Source organism: Triturus cristatus, chromosome 12 (assembly GCF_964204655.1).
Source record: "Triturus cristatus chromosome 12, aTriCri1.1, whole genome shotgun sequence".
Classification (NCBI taxonomy): domain Eukaryota; kingdom Metazoa; phylum Chordata; class Amphibia; order Caudata; family Salamandridae; genus Triturus; species Triturus cristatus.
Genome location: NC_140595.1, coordinates 328,786,184 through 328,804,057, shown reverse-complemented (window position 1 = coordinate 328,804,057; position 17,874 = coordinate 328,786,184).

Here is a 17,874-nt window from a genome sequence, read left to right as displayed (position 1 = left end):
TATGCACATATATGGTCATACAGAAACTGCACAGTCGACAAGTGGGAGGAGTTGAAAGTTTGCTAACACTGGTAAACATATCCTGACAGTTACATGATACTAGCAGCTGCAAACTCAACTGGGCATGTGCGGAAGTAGAGGATACTAAATATAATTTGTTGCAAGGCAGATTACAAGAGCAGTTAACACTAAGGGAGGACAAAGCACATGGTGAGCACATGGCAAACAAAATGGCTGCCAGAAATACAAAATGGATTCTACAACATGGACAAGATAGCCTCTAAATGCCAGATGGATTCCGCTAATGCTAATCCAATCGCTGCCAATTTACAACAGACGACCCTTTTAGCATTAGCTGAAGACATCTGTTCCTCTAGGGTAGTCTAAATATGCATCTCTTACATCTATTAACATTATTTCGGCCACTTCTTTATTCAACATTTGCTGGGCCTTGATCTCTTCAATATTCCTTTTAACAGGTATACAAGCAGAAATGCAAATGGAGCAAAGCATTGGACCACATTGGATGCATACACAGCATGTAAATAAAACAGTAATAATTATACACAAGATAGTTAATAGCTTCCAGCCCCAAGCAGAAACGAGAGTCCAGAACCATCCAGCTAGAGTCCAGGTGCCAGTCTCTGGATGAATTTCTGCAGCGATCTTATGCAGTTTTGAAATTGCGTCATACACTGAAGGTGAGTGAGCCGGTATGAATACACAACAGCTGCTACCGATGATGCGACATGCACCACCTCGATCAGCCAGAACAACATCTAGAACCATTCGATTCTAGAGAGCTACAATCCTTGCAATTTGCAGCTCCTCTGTAATATTTCCAAGCGCCAAGGCTGTCTGATTGGTAACAGCTTCCACAACTCTAGTCAATCGTCTAATTTTCCTACTGTTTAATGCAGCTCCCACAAAGAAGAACAAACCCAAATTAAAATCAACATACTGTTGTAGAGAAGTATCTGTTTGGTCTACTTCGTCAACACTTATTGTCCTCTTACATCTGTTCTTAGAGATATCAGTAAATAACTTAAAGTCTCGGAGGTAGGATGCAGGTGCCAGAAACACAGGGGGCAATAGAAAAGATATATAGCATACGCCTGACCATCCAACAGGTAGGTGATAATATCCGTGGCTACCACAGATAAAGTAAGTATTGGGTGAGGCTATGAAAGTGCTATTATTTGTACCCTCAATAGGCAGAATCGCAGTACATGCACTTTTCCCCACTGGAATTCTTCCAACACTGCTTACACATAAATCTGCTTTAGCTCTAGTAACATAAATCACAAATTGTTTATTACTAGGAAAAGTTCTCATATTTGTGAAAATATATGGCGTTGAAATATTGTCCGGTTGATACTCTTCCCATTCCCATTTAGTCCCGTTGGCTTGAGGATAGCCATCTTTGTCTTGGTAGCATACTTTATTGAGGCGAAAAAGAAGCCCGCCTACTGTACGTTTCCCGGATGCAAACAAAAGCGCATACCAAGCTTGACAAGAACCATTATGAGAAAAGTGAAGAGGAATAAAAGGTGTTCCTCCTTTCTTCTGATGTGCAGGTATCATCCCACACCCAACAGTTGGTAGTATTTGTGGCATTGTGAGTATGATGCAACATCTGAATGAAGGTATTATTCAAGTAGGATTGTCGATGCTTCTGCTCATGATAGGGAAGCGTGAAGTAGTGGTGTTCAACTGGTACCGGAGTAGTGGCAATCAAAAGTTCTCGGGCAGGAGCCACCTTCTCAACGAACCAGGTTATTACTGCTACAGCCACCATAGCAACAACAAACCCCATAGTACAAATGATCTTCCTCTTAGAAACAGTGGATCTCATTGTGGACATGATCGGCTTATTAATCAAAACAACCGTTGGAGCTCTTATCTCTGGGCAGCCGTTGATTTCTTCACCGAGGGTCAAGACGGGTGTCGCTACACTACACAGAACTGATCCCCCCCCCTTGCCACATCGGCATTCCGTTTCACTAACCCAGGGAGGTTGCTCAACCAGTCTTTTTCGACGATGCAGGCTCTTTCCGTGGTCTCAGTTGGTATCGGGATACTCCAGGAATCGTGTGGTCCGGGAAGACTTCCTCAGGTTCGTCAGGTGATATGGCCTGGCCTTTCTCTGTATCCAAGATGTCCCGATGGTCGATCAAAGCAACAGGATCCACCAAGGTAGACGGCCCTTTCTTGCAGTGGGTGGAGTGCACCCAATTCCTCCTATTCGTCACTCGAACCGCAGTTCTCGTCGATAGGAGCACCTGCTCCGGGCCGCGCCACCTCGGTTCCAAGCTGCTCGACCTCTGGAACGATTTGATCATCACCTGATCTCCAGGCCGGAGTCCATGGCCTTCACCTGCAGACCTGTCCGGAAGAGCTTCTCGAACCTGTTGATGAATAGAGACCAAACTGTCAGTCAATTGTGCTAAATAGTCACTCATCAATACACACGGTACGTCGTGTAGGGGACGTGGCTTAGGAATTCCCCAAATGTTCATAGGCCTGCCGAACACCACCTCATAGGGACTAAGGCCAGACCGCGAATGTGGCACTGATCTAATTGACAACAGTGCCAAAGGTAACGCGTCTGGCCATTTCAGGGATGTGGAGGCTAGTATTTTCGCCAATTTTAATTTAAGTGTGGCGTTATACCTCTCCACTAACCCTGCTGATTGTGGATGAAAGGCGGCGTGGAACTTTTGTTTTATTCCTAACCCCTTCAAGACATATTCGACAACTTGCCCAATGAAATGGGGACCGTTATCACTCCATAAAAATTTACAAACACCAAATCTAGGAAAAAATTCCTTCAAAAGCACCTTTGCAGTGGTGAGAGCTGTATTGTCCTTCGTAGGGTATGCCTCAATCCACTTACTGAAGGCGCATACCACTACTAGGACATACTTTAAGTTATTACAGCGCTCGAGCTGGATGTAATCCATTTGCAAGACTTCAAAAGGTGCAGTTGGCGTAGCAAACCCTCCTGTTGGAGTTTGTGTCCCTTTTCCAGGGTTATGCTGAAGACAAATCAGACAGGACTGTACCATCTTTTTAGCTGTGCCGGCAATTTCTGGATGCTCCCAAACTTGCGTAAGCAATTTCGTTATCGAGGAGGCTCCAACATGTGCCGGCCCATGTGCCATATGAATCATAGGTTGTAAATAAGCTGTCGGAAATCTCCACTTACTCATCTCTTTATTCCTCCAACAGCCCTCATCATCCAATGTTCCTTCCTTGGAAAACCCCTCTCCTTCCAGAGTAGCCCAAAATCATGAGCCACTCCGAAGGCATAGCGACTGTCTGTATAAATATTCACAGATAAGTCAGTACTGAGTTCACACGCTTGTGTCAATGCTATTAGCTCAGCTGCCTGAGCTCACTTCTGTGGGATACGAGCTGTCTCAACTACCGTCTGAAGTGTTGTAATTGCATATGCAGCTGACGTTGTACCATCTGGTAACTTCAAACAGGACCCATCAACCCATAGCTCCCCATCGACACTTAAAAGGGGCGTGTCTTGTAAATCAACACGACCCTTTGTCTGTTCCTCAGTAAGGAATATACAATCATGAGACTCCTGTGACTGAGACTGAGTCACCGGGTATGGCAACAAAGTGGCTGGGTTTAATGTCGCACATCTCTTTAGTGTAATGTGAGGGGCCAACAATGTCAATTCATATCCTGTCAGACGAGCGCTAGTTAAATGTTGCGTCTTCGTCTGATTTAAAAGGGCATCAACCGCATGGGGTACTAGCACCAACAGCTTATGTGACAAAACTATCCCTTCACTCTGACGTATTGACACAGCTGTTGCTGCAACTGAACGGAAACACCCAGGTAACGCACGAGCAACAAGATCAAGAACTGCTGAAAAATATGCACAGGGACGCTGTTTGTCGCCGTGTGTCTGCACTAAAACTGACAATGCGCATCCATCTTTCTCGTGTACATATAATGAAAAAGACTTCGTATAATCTGGAGTTCCTAACACTGGTGCTGAACAAAGAGCTTGTTGTAACTGTCGGAAAGCAGTCTCATACTCATCTGTCCATGGAAGGGGCATTGGGGTGTCTTTGGTTAAAAGTGCCAACAAGGGTTTAACAATATGTGATAATCCTAATATCCATTGCCTACAAAAAGAAGTAAGGCCAATGAATGCATGGACATCTTTCTGAGTACGGGGCACTGGTGTGTCTAAAATGGCTTGAATGCGATCTGGTGTAAGTGCACGTCCCTCCTTAGACAGAAGGTGACCTAAGTAGGTTACCTTCGGTCTACAATATTGCAATTTCTTTCGTGATACTTTGTGATGATGGGAAGCAAGAAAGGACAGCAAGGACAAAGTACATTTTTCACACTGTTCAGGGGTGTCAGCTGCCAACAAGATGTCCTCGACATATTGTATGAGAGCCACTCCTTCAGACAAAACAAAAGAATCAAGTTGTCTTTTCAATGCTTGACTGTAAATACTAGGACTCTCAGTATAGCCTTGAGGAACTCTACAGAATCTATACGATCGATTATTCAGGGTAAAACCGAACAAATATCGGCTGTCAGGATGAATAGGGATCGAAAAGAAAGCATTCTTCAAATCTATCACAGAAAATGTAGTCGCAGTTGGGGGAACCAGAGTAAGAAGTGTGGTTATATCAGAAACCACGGGGTATTGTGGTACTACAATCTTGTTAACTTCTCGCAAATCAATAATAAATCTGTAGACCTTAGTGTTAGTATCTTTTTTCAGAATAGGAAGAATCGGACTGTTACAAATATTGTAGGGAACTTCCTCAACAATCCCCACTGCAATAAGATCACGGACAATACATGTGAGTGCTTCTTCACCTTCCTGTGAAATTTTGTATTGAGGCAAACGTGGCAATACAGCGCCCTCCTTGACACTAATGTGTACTGGTGGAATAACCATTTGCCCTACATCAGTATCTGAAGTAGCCCACAAAGTACTAGGAAGTGAGGCTAATGCAACATCCTCTTTAGCAAGACAAGCTCTCGCCGCCACAGGATGGTTGTCATTCAAGATAACACGGACACCTTCTGGAGAACAGCGTATCGTAGCCCTGAAATACTTAAGCATATCTAGACCCACAATATTGTCTGGTGTATTCGGGGAAAGCAAAAATGGACATGGAGCAGTAACTTTATCCACATGGAATGCAATTGGTTGCGACAATGGGCTAAGGGAAGGGGTTCCATCGAAACCTATCGATGTAATGGTTAAGCCAGACAGGGGAGCCCTTGGGACCAATTGTTTAGATAAGGCACTACGAGTAGCTCCTGTATGAACCAGAAACTGATCAGTGGAGCCCAGAACATTTGCTGTAACATAGGGACCCCTCTGATCTACTGGAACTTCAACTGATTCCTTACCCCATCCTAGATAATCCTATGCATAAGCAGAATCTTGAGAATCAGACGGCACATAGTCAGACATTTGATATTGGTTCCTTCTATCAAAAGTGTTAAACCCATCCTGCCCACGTATATTAGTATCAAACCTAGCACGATCACCTGAGTTTCCTCTAGGCCCTGAATATCCTGGTCGAGTTCTCATTTGTCCCCGACCACGTGTATACTGCGGAGCACGTAGTGCTGGACAATCCGAAGCCCAGTGGCCAAATTTCTTACAGTATGCACACTGGTCAGCAGACAAATTCGAACGAGTATAAGAAGTGAAAGATGAACCATAAGACCCACGTCCACCCCTATCGCTACCTCTGAAAGACGGACCATAAGCCTGAGCCAACATAATCTTCGTTTTCAATTCTTTTGTCCTCATTACCCTTTGCCTATAATTCCTGGCGCTCATAATACTGAGCCATAGTCAAAAGGGAGACCGGGGAAGACGTGGTCCAAGAACTCTCACTGGCCTTTAGGCGACTAGCTATTCCTGGCAACAGGTTTGCGACATATTTATCGACAAACAGATGTCTGCCTGTGTCATCTGTCAAAGACTGGCCACTAAAATCGTGGAATGCTTCTTCAAAGCGTGTAAAGAAATCAGAGACCGATTCATCTGCCTTTTGCTTACAGGACGCTAAAACAGTCCAATCTATCTTTTTAGGGGGAATAATCGTTTTCAACTTAACTAGTATAGCTGCAGGGAGATCTAAAATTAACTGACATGGCTTCTGTGCGGGTTCCCTTTCGGCATCCATTCGTTCTAAGTCTTTCCATAATGCCCCAAAAGCTGCCTGATCATCAATTTTACGAACAGTTCTCCACATATCAGGTGGTAATATCAATCCGAAAAATAAATCAATATCAGGCAAAGTCATAGTGCAAGAACTAATAGCACCTTCAACTTCCTCATAAAAAGCGGCTGGATTTTTCCACGGATCAGGCAATGCAGTTTTAAGTGCCATAACATCCGTCCTATTCCAAGGAGTGTAAACCCAATTATAAATAAAATAACCCTTTGCATCAAGAGAGGCCTTATCATCGCTTGTACCCTGTCCTTTAGGAGGAACATACAAGGGTGCGGCCTCCCGCATAGGTTTCGCATGGACTATCATAATCTTATCTGTTCCGGAGGTAGAAGCTTGTGCCATGCCGGTCTGAGAGGTCTGCACAGCCCCGTCTGCAGTCTTTTTCTCCTCTCGCATGCGGACTGCATCAACACGAAGTTTAACCAAACGCCTGATTGTATCAGCCACCTGGGAGAAAACAAAAAAACCATCACGCATTTGCTTATAATCATCTGTTATATCCTTAGGCTCTAACTCCTCAGAATATTTCCTAAACAACTCAAGGACCTCTCCGGCAAACACCTCAGTAAAATACAGATGCTCCCTTTCATACCACCCTCTCATACTATCAAGAATTTCAGGGGCGGTGGCAGTTCCATGAGCTGCTTTACGAGCAGCAGATCGGAGCTGAGACGAGCGTGCAGCAGTTAACATAGAACGAGTTTCTCGCGTCTTATCTTCCTCCAAACTAGAGTCCTCATCTAACTCATGGGGGGCAGAAGGAACAGTATACGGAGGTGGAGGACGATCTAATAATAAGGAATCATCTTGTGGTTTATTACGTATAGGATAAAGGGGCCTCCGAACAGGGTATTGGCCAGTTACCTGTAAAGCGCTCTCCCTATCTTCTCTCTCCTTCAACTCTTTCATTTCTTTGTTCTTTAACTCTAATGCTTTCACATAAACGGTTTTCCGCTGTTCTTTTCCAATCAAGGCTTGCTCACGTTTCATTCGTTCACGCACTTCTTTCTCCCACATTCGTACACAATCAAACATATCGTGCCTAGTCTTTCGTTTAAACATACATTGCTCCACGTACTCAATCTTTCGTAAATCAAATGACCCATACATAGGCCAACGCAACTCAGGATCCTTACGCGTATATTTATTCCATAATGTGCTGTATATTATAGAAGAAAGACCATACTTAATGTACATATCCCTATTAGGCGTCCCCTCCGGGGGGGCCGGTTGTGCTTCATTAAGACTCAAAGTGGTACCATTACAAAAGCAACACATCCTACGAAGTGTGCTAAAGACAGGCATGCCAAAAATAGTGCAGAATATGCAGTATTATAATCAAAGTAGCACTTAAGGTACCTTTAGTACAATGTGCCGTTCAAATCAATTCAGTTAGAGAAAATTCTCCTCATTACCTGCCTATGTGAATTGTAAGTCACATATTCAAAACAAACCAAGTTGGCCAACACAAATATACAATCTCAAAGCCACAGTAAGCGTTACTAAACTACCTTACCAATCACAGGCATCAAAACCAACAGCAAGCGCCGCAGAAGGACACTTACCAATCACTTGGTGTCCAGATTCATCCTGCCAAGTTCTAAAATCGACCAAATGGTCACTGCACGGCGAATCAACAGAAGAGATCTCAGTCGAGGACCGGCGCCACCTGGATGGTCAGATCAGAAAGAAAGGAATGCCAAGACTCGGGTCTTATCGGGCAGTGATCACGTCCAGAGCGAGATTCCAATCCTTCGTCGCGACCAATCCTTCGGGCATCCGAGTTCTCGATGAGCCCCGAGTTGGGCGCCAATTTGTAGAAAATAGGCCTCAGCTAGGCCTACCAGTGCAAGGGGTTCGCCCTTCTCTGCACAGAGTCCTCAGACTATTGGAAAGAAGTTGGCACAGAAACTGAAATAGAAAATACAGAGTTTAATAGACCTCATGAGGTGGAACTACATTCAGACAGCACCCTTCGGTATTGAATGAAGTAGCACACTGAACAGCAGGGCCATGCTCCTTTTATACCCACACAGGGGCTAAAAGGAGACAGTACAAGTATACTTGAGAGGAGTTATGCACATATATGGTCATACAGAGACTGCACAGTCGACAAGTGGGAGGAGTTGACAGTTTGCTAACACTGGTAAACATATCCTGACAGTTACATGATACTAGCAGCTGCAAACTCAACTGGGCATGTGCGGAAGTAGAGGATACTAAATATAGTTTGTTGCTAGGCAGATTACAAGAGCAGTTAACACTAAGGGAGGACAAAGCACATGGTGAGCACATGGCAAACAAAATGGCTGCCAGAAATACAAAATGGATTCTACAACATGGACAAGATAGCCTCTAAATGCCAGATGGATTCCGCTAATGCTAATCCAATCGCTGCAAATTTACAACAATCAGACAGAAATGATAGGGGTTGGTCCATGTTATGTCCTGGGGTATTATTTATATATTATTTGTCTCGTGCCTTACTTGTGTTCCTCGTGGGACTGTCCACGAGAGAGGGGAGATTCTAGAGTGTGGGGGAGTTAGATTGTATGTCAAGGAGAGAGCGGAGGCGTTACTCTGCTGATGCCGTGTTTCTTGGAATAAATACTTAAAAGGATTCCTGTCTCCGACCCTGACTTTACAATCCAGCTCTTGAACTCCTTAAAGTAGAAGGGGGTGTGATGTTTAAGAATACTGTTCCTCTGGTGGGAACTAGTCACCCAAGGATGTAAATGTTGTCGCTGAAACAAGAAGGAGTTACAGAGGAAATCCCCCACTTTGAGAGAGAGCAACAATACGTTCTAAATTAATCACAGCAGTGTTCTGGTTGCTCTGAGTGTTGCTGGTTGAATACCAGTTGTTTGAACCACAGATGTATAGGCCTACTGTCCACAGAGCTTAGGTCCAGCAAGGGCAGGTGGCAGGAGGATGATTTCGATGCATCAGGATAATACCCTGCACTGGGGCAACAAGTGTAGGACTGGGACATCAAAGCCTTACAGCCAGCATTGTGGAAAACCAGAGCTGGCTAAGTGCGTGTCAATTTCTATTTCTGATATATCCTCCCTTCTTTTTGACTGTCCCTGGACTGTGTATACTGGGGATGGGGACTACTAAACTTCCAGCAGCATGGAAATGTGTTTATCTTCCAAGCAAACTCCACATCTCTAAATGGATAGCAAAGCTTCATATTTTTCTAATAACTTACAAAGGCTCGAACCACAAAGTTAAAGTTTTACAGTTTATTAGATTATTTACTTTATCATATATAGTTCAATAAACACCTACATGGCTGCTATTGAGATGTACTTTTCCCAGTCGTTAGAACACAGTATCACTCTCTAATATATGTACTCGTACAATCATGCATGTCTGGCTCTAAAGCACACCACATCCTGGTTATGAATATAAAAGAGTCACTTATAAACAAAAGTGTTTCACTACAATAAATATCACTCCACTGTTGTTCTCCAGGACAGCATGTTAATAAAATGCATTGTCACCTAATTCAGCAGGTAGCTGTGTGTGAAAAACTGTCACAACTTCAGAGTAGGGATCAGCAGAAGCTATTGAACAAGAGAGAGTGATTCCAGATTGTGTCTTCTGCCCTCCTCCACATTTATTTTTGTGTATGTGTGAGACTGATACAATAGTCAAGTCCGCCAGCAATGCTTGACAGTCATCGTATCACTCTGAGCCCTCACTTCTTGCTTCCCAATGATGTTTGAGCAGGCCAATGGACCACGTAGAAATGAAGGCTTAGCACTCTCTCCATGCCACAGCAGTACTTCTTGTCTATTCCTGGCCAGAGCCTAAAATATCCCAAAGGCATGCTAAGGTACAATTTACCGTCAATATCTCAAACCTTTAGAGAGCCTTCTGCAGCATCTTAGCTGCAAGTTTTCGGCGTACACAGGTCCTTTGACAGCTCATACCTATGAGAGACTTTGTTCCTCCTTAAACTATACCAAATAGCTCAACCACAGAGACTGCTCTAAATATGGTGCCATCTAAATACTCAAAACGTTTTAAAGCTATTCTTTTAAAACACATTATTTGTCCCGGTAATGCATTCTGTCCATGAGTTCATCAGTTATGAATTTTACTAGGCACTATAATGCATGATCTGTATGAGACCACTAATATCCACTACTAGGACTTTTATGCATGCAGTTTGAGGGGCCACTGTTGCCCATCACTAAGCCCAATAAACAAATGGCTTGTTTCCAACCACTGTTTTAATGCACATTGATAAATGTACTATGTGAGTCATTTACACACATTACTGAACCCATTGTTTCATTCTCTGTGGAGGGCACTAGCTAGGCTTGGGCATCATTTTCTTTATGCCAGCTTACTTTGTTGTGATCTAGGGTATTTTGCATTGCAAAACATACATGTAACACCCATGATTATGCCACCTTGCATAAATGAGATAACTGTTAAGTGAAAACGTCCTATCACTGGAGCACAGGAACAGCACGATTGGCGTGCGGCAACAACACAATAGACTAATATGCGAGCAGCATTTCTTTAATGCAGCACTGATAAAATAATTTTTAAAAGGTCAATTCACGATAACTTTATTTATCTGAGCAGACCATTCAGGTAAATGTTGAGCATGAAATACATCTTTTTTTAAAACATTTTTTCGGTTTAGGCAGAGGATGTGCCAGAGAGATTGAGTCTATTATACATACAGTCAGTCGCAGCTGGTAATATATACATAAAGCATCTTGTATTAACTACCCAAGGAAGGCAGAAGCTGAAATGTTGTAGGGAAAATGTATTTAAGTTCTTTGGTGCATCCATCTGTTTGAGTCACGTCTATACCTGGGATATATATATATATATATATATATTCACTGAAAAAACCATAGGTTTCAGGGGCGTTATAGCTAGCTGGACTTTTCACTTGTACAAAACCATTGAAATTCCCCCGTTATAGTTAGTTCAGCTAACTATAACTCGCGCACCCGCAATGCACTGCTGATGATGTCACATATTACATCACTCATGAGCTGAGCCCAATGCTGTGTTACACCCACCAGTGCCCGCCGAGTGCCACACACCTCTGTGTTGTATTCCACCAGCTAGTGCGTATGCTGTGACACTCTCTAGCCCATGTGCACTGTAACACCACCCCGTGAATATGTCATGCCACACTTGCCTTCGCACGGGTTATATTGCCCCATCTAACGTGCCTTCTTCGATGCCTATGTTATAACGCACAGCGGTATGCCATACATATTACAATCTGGGATCCATATTTTTGTCACAGTGCATATGCAACGTTACACTCCCCAGCACATATTTTATATTACAACTTTAGAGACTACTTAGTTTACACAACACTGCCCTATGCATATTACACTCCAAGGCGCATATCGCAGTGCCTGTGCTATCTCGCGCTCTCCAGTGAATCTCTCATTGCGCACAATGTATTGCATATTATGTTTCACGCCCCAGTTCAGCTTATATCACACTTTTTGGTGCATAGTTTATACCATATACTATATCTAGTTTTCATTTTCAATCGTGCTCTCAGGACTATGTTCTATATACCACTGCGTCCACCTACCCTTTTCACGGGCATTACTGTTGAGTCATTTTGTCAGGGTAATGTTTAAATCACTTTATTGGTTTGTCCGAAGGCATAACCTCAAATGTAAAGTATTTTCTATATGTTTATGTGTGCTTCGAGTGGGAAGGGCTAAACAGGACCCAAATAATTCAGTGCGTGAAGAATTTTAATCAGAGAGTGCAACACGAACCACCATGACGCGTTTCGGCCTCAACACGGAGGCCTTGATCACATGACGCCTACAGTACAAGCCAAATTATTTAAAGTGCCAGTGACTAGAACACGTGATGACTGGGCCAATAGACATAGAAGACATATAGATGTAAAATACAAGGTGAGACTCCAACATTAATGAAACAAACAATACAATGATTGACAAATTTCACATTGTGCATAGTAACTGCGTGTGCAAAATAGCTAGCTTGGTAAGAATTGTAAAATACCTCAACATTCGTAAAGCACAGGCTGTAAATGACTGTGAGTTCATCATTCGAGTGGCAGAACATTGTTAATACAAAATTGCTACACTATTCAAATGAAAATGAATGTTCAAAAATAGCAAAGTGCAAATAACTGCAAGTGCAAAAAAAGGGGGACAACAGTACATCGAGGCTCCCTGGACTGAGGATATAACATCAAAATCTCAAACGAGCTAAAGTGCAAATGCCCAAAATTTAGTGCAAAATAGCAGTTACTGTTCAGGTTTCATCAACTTAGTAATAACATCTAAATATGTGATGGATAATCCAAAAAATTGTTTATCTCATGTCTAATCTGCCCTAAAAAAACACATCACGCATTAGTGAATTATTAAATATAAAAACGAGGAGGAAAAAAGACACAATAGTAATAAAAAAACTTTCTTCTAGAAACGGTGTTTTCATCTATTATATGTACAGCTCAGATGTTGGTGATAAAAACGGTGCAGCCATCTGTCAAATAATAGTCAAGCAGAGAAGACCAAGTTTAAGACATAATAAGGCCTTGGAACTGCATCCAACATGGGCCATTGGTCATAAAACAAAGTTATCCCCTCACCTCTAGGGTGCTGACCATTGTTATAAGCAGGTAAAGAGATCCTCGCTGGCGTTAAGCCCGTTGGGTGTTTTACAATCCAACATGAGGATATATCTAGTCTCCAGTTGTCTAAGCAGGGATTCCTGATCACCTCCTCGACGAAGCCGTGGGACTGAATCTACCACAAAGTAGCTTAAAAAATCCAAGCAGCTGTTGTGGATCTCTTTAAAATGTCTAACGACAGGATAGGCTGCATCATTGTTACTGATAGCTCGCATGTGCTGGAGTATGCGCTTGTGAACCTGCAACTTGGTGCTACCAACATATCGCAGGCCACACGCACACTCCAGCACATACACGGCAAATTCAGTTTTGCACGTTAGTTTCTTTAGGATCAGGAGAGGCACATCACTGAAGGGAGTCATAAAGGATGTCCTGTTGCGCCCCTGTTTGCATGCTTTCCAACTGGCGCATTTGAAGAACCCCTTTGAGCTCTGTAGCCATGAATTGTGTGTACTGATCTCTGGACTACTCTGCACTAGCATGTCACTCATTGACCTTGATCTGCGAAAAGTAATGTTTGGGGTTTTAGGCAAGAACTCCCCAATTACAGAGTCATTTTGAACCAGTGGCCAATTTTTATTAAAAATGGTGCGCACCTTACTATGTTGGCAATTGTAGGTGGTAATTAATCTTGGTGGTTCAAACATGGGATTAATGACTTTGGATGATGCCGTTGATTCAGAGCTACCGGTTAGTGCTGTAGATCGTGAAATAGAATTAGCTTTCTTAATCGCTTTATCTAGCACTGAGTTAGTGTAACCTCTGTCAATAAATCGTTGCTTGCTCTCCAGTTGGGCTTCTACATAATCAGTATCCCTACTACAGATCCGTCTGATGCGCAGCATTTCTCCATACGGGATACTGCGCACCAGATGGTCTGGATGGTGACTGGAGGCATGCAAAACAGTGTTACCTGCTGTAGCCTTACGGTGTAGTTTGGTCTCAATACGACTATCCTTAATGAACACTTCTACATCCAAAAAATTGACAAATGAGCTGCTGATCGATGAGGTGAATTCAAGATTCAGATTATTGATATTAATTTCCTCAATGAATGTATTAGCTGAGGCTACTGAACCTCTCCAGATTCTGAACAAATCGTCAATAAAACGATACCACGATATAACATGATTGTCCATAATGTGACTGAAGCGGGCCCTGAGTACTTGCTCCTCCCACACTCCCATGTGTAAACAAGCGTAACTGGGGGAGAAGCAAGCCCCCATAGCCACGTCTCTCAGTTGTTGATACACCTAAGTCTGGAAGAGAAAGTAGTTATTATTCAAACAAATCTGAATCATGTCAACCAGCATTTTACTGTGCTGTAACATATGCACAGAACGAGTTCGCAGATAGTGTTCAATGGCTTTTATCCCAACTAAATGGTTGATACTCGTATACAGGGCAGAAACGTCCAATGTTATTAAAAGGTAGTCATCTTGCCAACAAACAGTGCTTAGCTTCCTTAGGAAATCCCCCGTATCCTGAAGATAAGAGGGTAAGTTCTTAACATGTTCCTGAAGGAAGAAGTCAATATAACGTGAGATATTTTCCATCATACTATTCCTGGCAGAGATAATGGGTCTCCCCGGGGGTTTGACAGAGTCCTTGTGAACTTTCGGAATTAGGTAAAACACAGGGATGACTGGATAGTTTGTTTTTAAAAATTTAAATTCATCCCCACTCAATAAGCCCAAACTTCTCCATGATAGCAGCTTAGCATTAAGGTCATTGAAAGCTCTATTGACAGCTGGCCAGTCACCTCGCCTATAGCAATCACGATTGTTGAGATGGAGGAGGGCCTCTGATATGTACATTGATTTTGGCCAGAGAACAATATTGCCCCCCTTATCGGATTGCCGTATTACCACACTGTCATTACTCTGCAATATATATATACACATACACACAAAAAGGTTACCCTTCATTGAAGAAGCACTCTCGAAGCAGACGACCTTTCCAAAGTCCTTTATTGTGGGGAAACAGCATTCCACATTTGAAAGATTTTCCTTGCCTTACGCGTTTCGAGCCCCACGGCTCTTGTTCACAGGCATTTATGCATAGTTCTGGCCACACTGCAGGACATCACTCACGACTGCATGCTACTTAAAATAATTGCCCTCCGGTGAGCTGTGCCAGTACGTCATTTTCCCAAAGCATGCTGGAGTACGTAGTCCATTTTAATTATTTAATCCCTCCAGTGGGTTGTGTGCCAAAAACCATTTCCACATTTAATGTTTTAAAGCCCTCCAGTGGGCCTCTCAAATGGAGAATGCGGTTTCAATGTTTATAAGTCCGCCGTACCATAGAGAAGCTCTAAAGAATTCAGAGCCCCCGGTCCCACTAGTCTCTGGTGGTGGTGCTTTCTTCACGGCTGGGCTGCCGTACTATATCAAAATGAAAAGGTTACCCTTCATTGAAGAAGCACTCTCGAAGCAGACGACCTTTCCAAAGTCCTTTATTGTGGGGAAACAGCATTCCACATTTGAAAGATTTTCCTTGCCTTACGCGTTTCGAGCCCCACGGCTCTTGTTCACAGACATTTATGCATAGTTCTGGCAACACTGAAACCGCATTCTTCATTTGAGAGGCCAGTAGATAGTTATAGTTAGGACCTATTTTCCATAGGAAATCTGCAACACTCTATTCCCAATAAGTCTGGCGCCGATTGACGAATCCTTGCGAAATTTTACAAACTTTTGGCCAGCTCCGCTCCGCTCCTACCCTGAAAGTTTCGTGGTGATTCGTCAAGCAGGGGCCGAGAAAAAAGGGGGGTCCCAAAACGCGCTTTCCCCATGCAATTTCCCATAGGATCTGTTGTCGCAGCTACAGCCCGAACCGCTGAACGGAATGACACCAAATTTGGCAAAGAGGTAGTCCTCAGTTCAGACTTGTGCCTTTTGCATAAATGGTGTGAATCCGTTCAGTAGTTCCTGAGAAAATTAGAGTTAAAAGTACATAAATATCTATGGCCGGGGAGGATCCGTGGACCCTACCCACACCGTAAGCGCACCCTCCCCGAACTGAGCACACACCCTCCCGATCGTGCGCTGAATGCTAATTGACTGTCGAGTGTCTGTCTACATTCGAAACCAGGAACTGTTGGCGGCCATTTTCTGCCTCGGTAGAAGCGAGGCTGAAGAAGCAAGGGGAATAAGTGTGTAAAACATATAAAGGGGGCAGAGTGGAAATACTCTGACCCTCTAGAGGTGCTTAGGGGGTCCCAGAAGGACCCCCTGGGCCCCCCTTTTTTTTTTTTTTAAACGGCGAAATGCGCGCATCCTACCGCGTTGGATGCACGGATTCTCTCGCGGTGGGTTAGCAGATCCAAGGGGAAAAAAAATTAAATTGTTGGGAGATAAATATTAAGGTTAAGTGTTTTGTTCTTGAGTAGCTCTAAAAAGAGCCGTTGTGTTCATTCAGAGTTTTTGGTACTTATAAGTAAGTACCTATACAGAGTCTAAAGTTGTTGAGGAAGAGTCTGTTTCCTTCATCAGTAAAGTGTACTCCATCTCTCCTATACATCTCTTGCATATGAAAGTGCAGATTGTTATTGTAAATGGACCCCATTCTGTAGTCTCGGAGAAAAGCAGAAACATATTTATTCACATGTTTCCTAGCTTTCTCAATCTGTGGACAAAAATGATCGGACCAGTTCCATTTCTGCCTTTGGCATATGTTAGAATACACAAAGGCAGTTTTAGGGAAAAGTGAAATCAGTTCTGCAAAGTTGTCCTTCATAAGCATTTCCAGACCTACCCCAGTCAAAGTGCCTAGGTCATTGCCACCACAGTGCACTAATATGAGGTCAGGGTGTTGGATTTGCATGAAGGATTTTACCAATGGCCTCAATTTGTGCCACTTTAACCCTCTCTGTCCAATCCATTTAATGTCTACATTTGGCAAACCTAGGTCTTTGTGAATGCCTTTGTTTTCTGCTTACCTTTGGCTCCAGAAAATGTAGCTGTGTCCCACAATCCACACTCTAAGCATCTTGTCAGGAGGTCTGGATGCACTCAGATGGTCTCTGTAAATGAAATGGCAGTTTGGAAAGTAAGATGTTTCTAAAATGCTGGCTAAGATGCAGTTTTGAAAAAAGAAAAGAAATGATTGGTTGTTTGACAACCTTCTACACTGAAAGGTAGGGTGTATATTTCTGTTTTTTAAACGCATGATTCTTATTGGTTAACAAAAACTGATTGTAAGGAACAATATATATGATAAGCTGATATGTTGAGAAGTCAAGCACACTTGCTGTCTTGATTAGCAACATTGTGTGTGCTGAACTTGTGACCTGTGTGCTCAGTACAGTGTTACATGACCTGTTTCTATGGTAACGGGCAGAAGGCAGATTGGGGGAAGGGTTGAAGTTTATGTCATTTGGAAAGGGTTGAAATGTTTAACCAATAGAAATGTGTGTTTGCTTTTGAATGTATGTGGGAAGGAATGTGATTTGATGTTTACACGTATATCTGTGGAAAATGAGAGGGAAACTTTGCCATTCTTTGGTTCTGCTGCCAGTTGCACAGTGCAGAGATTCTGTATAAGAAAATCTGGTGTGTGACTGATATCTGGTGTGTGACTGATATACTTCTTAATCTACAAAACATCTTGAAAGGTGAGTTATTTAATTGTGAGGGGATGTATGTAGACTATTTTTATTTTAATCAGACTAATGTATTTCTTCTGCTAAAGTGTAGGGAGTACTTTTTTTCTCTACAATCTTATTGACAGTGTGTGTGCATGTAGAAACCATTCTGTGATAATCATTTGTTTTTTTCATGTGTTTGTAGACAGATAACTATGCAGTTTTTATATTTTGGTAGAATTAGAAACCAGTCATTGTTTATGAATTTTTTAAATGAGTTATGTTTCTGCACTAAAATGTAGTACTCCTTGTAGATGAAGAAATGTGGTTTGGTATAGTGCAAGGGACAGTGTTGTTTGTCTAGAATCACACTG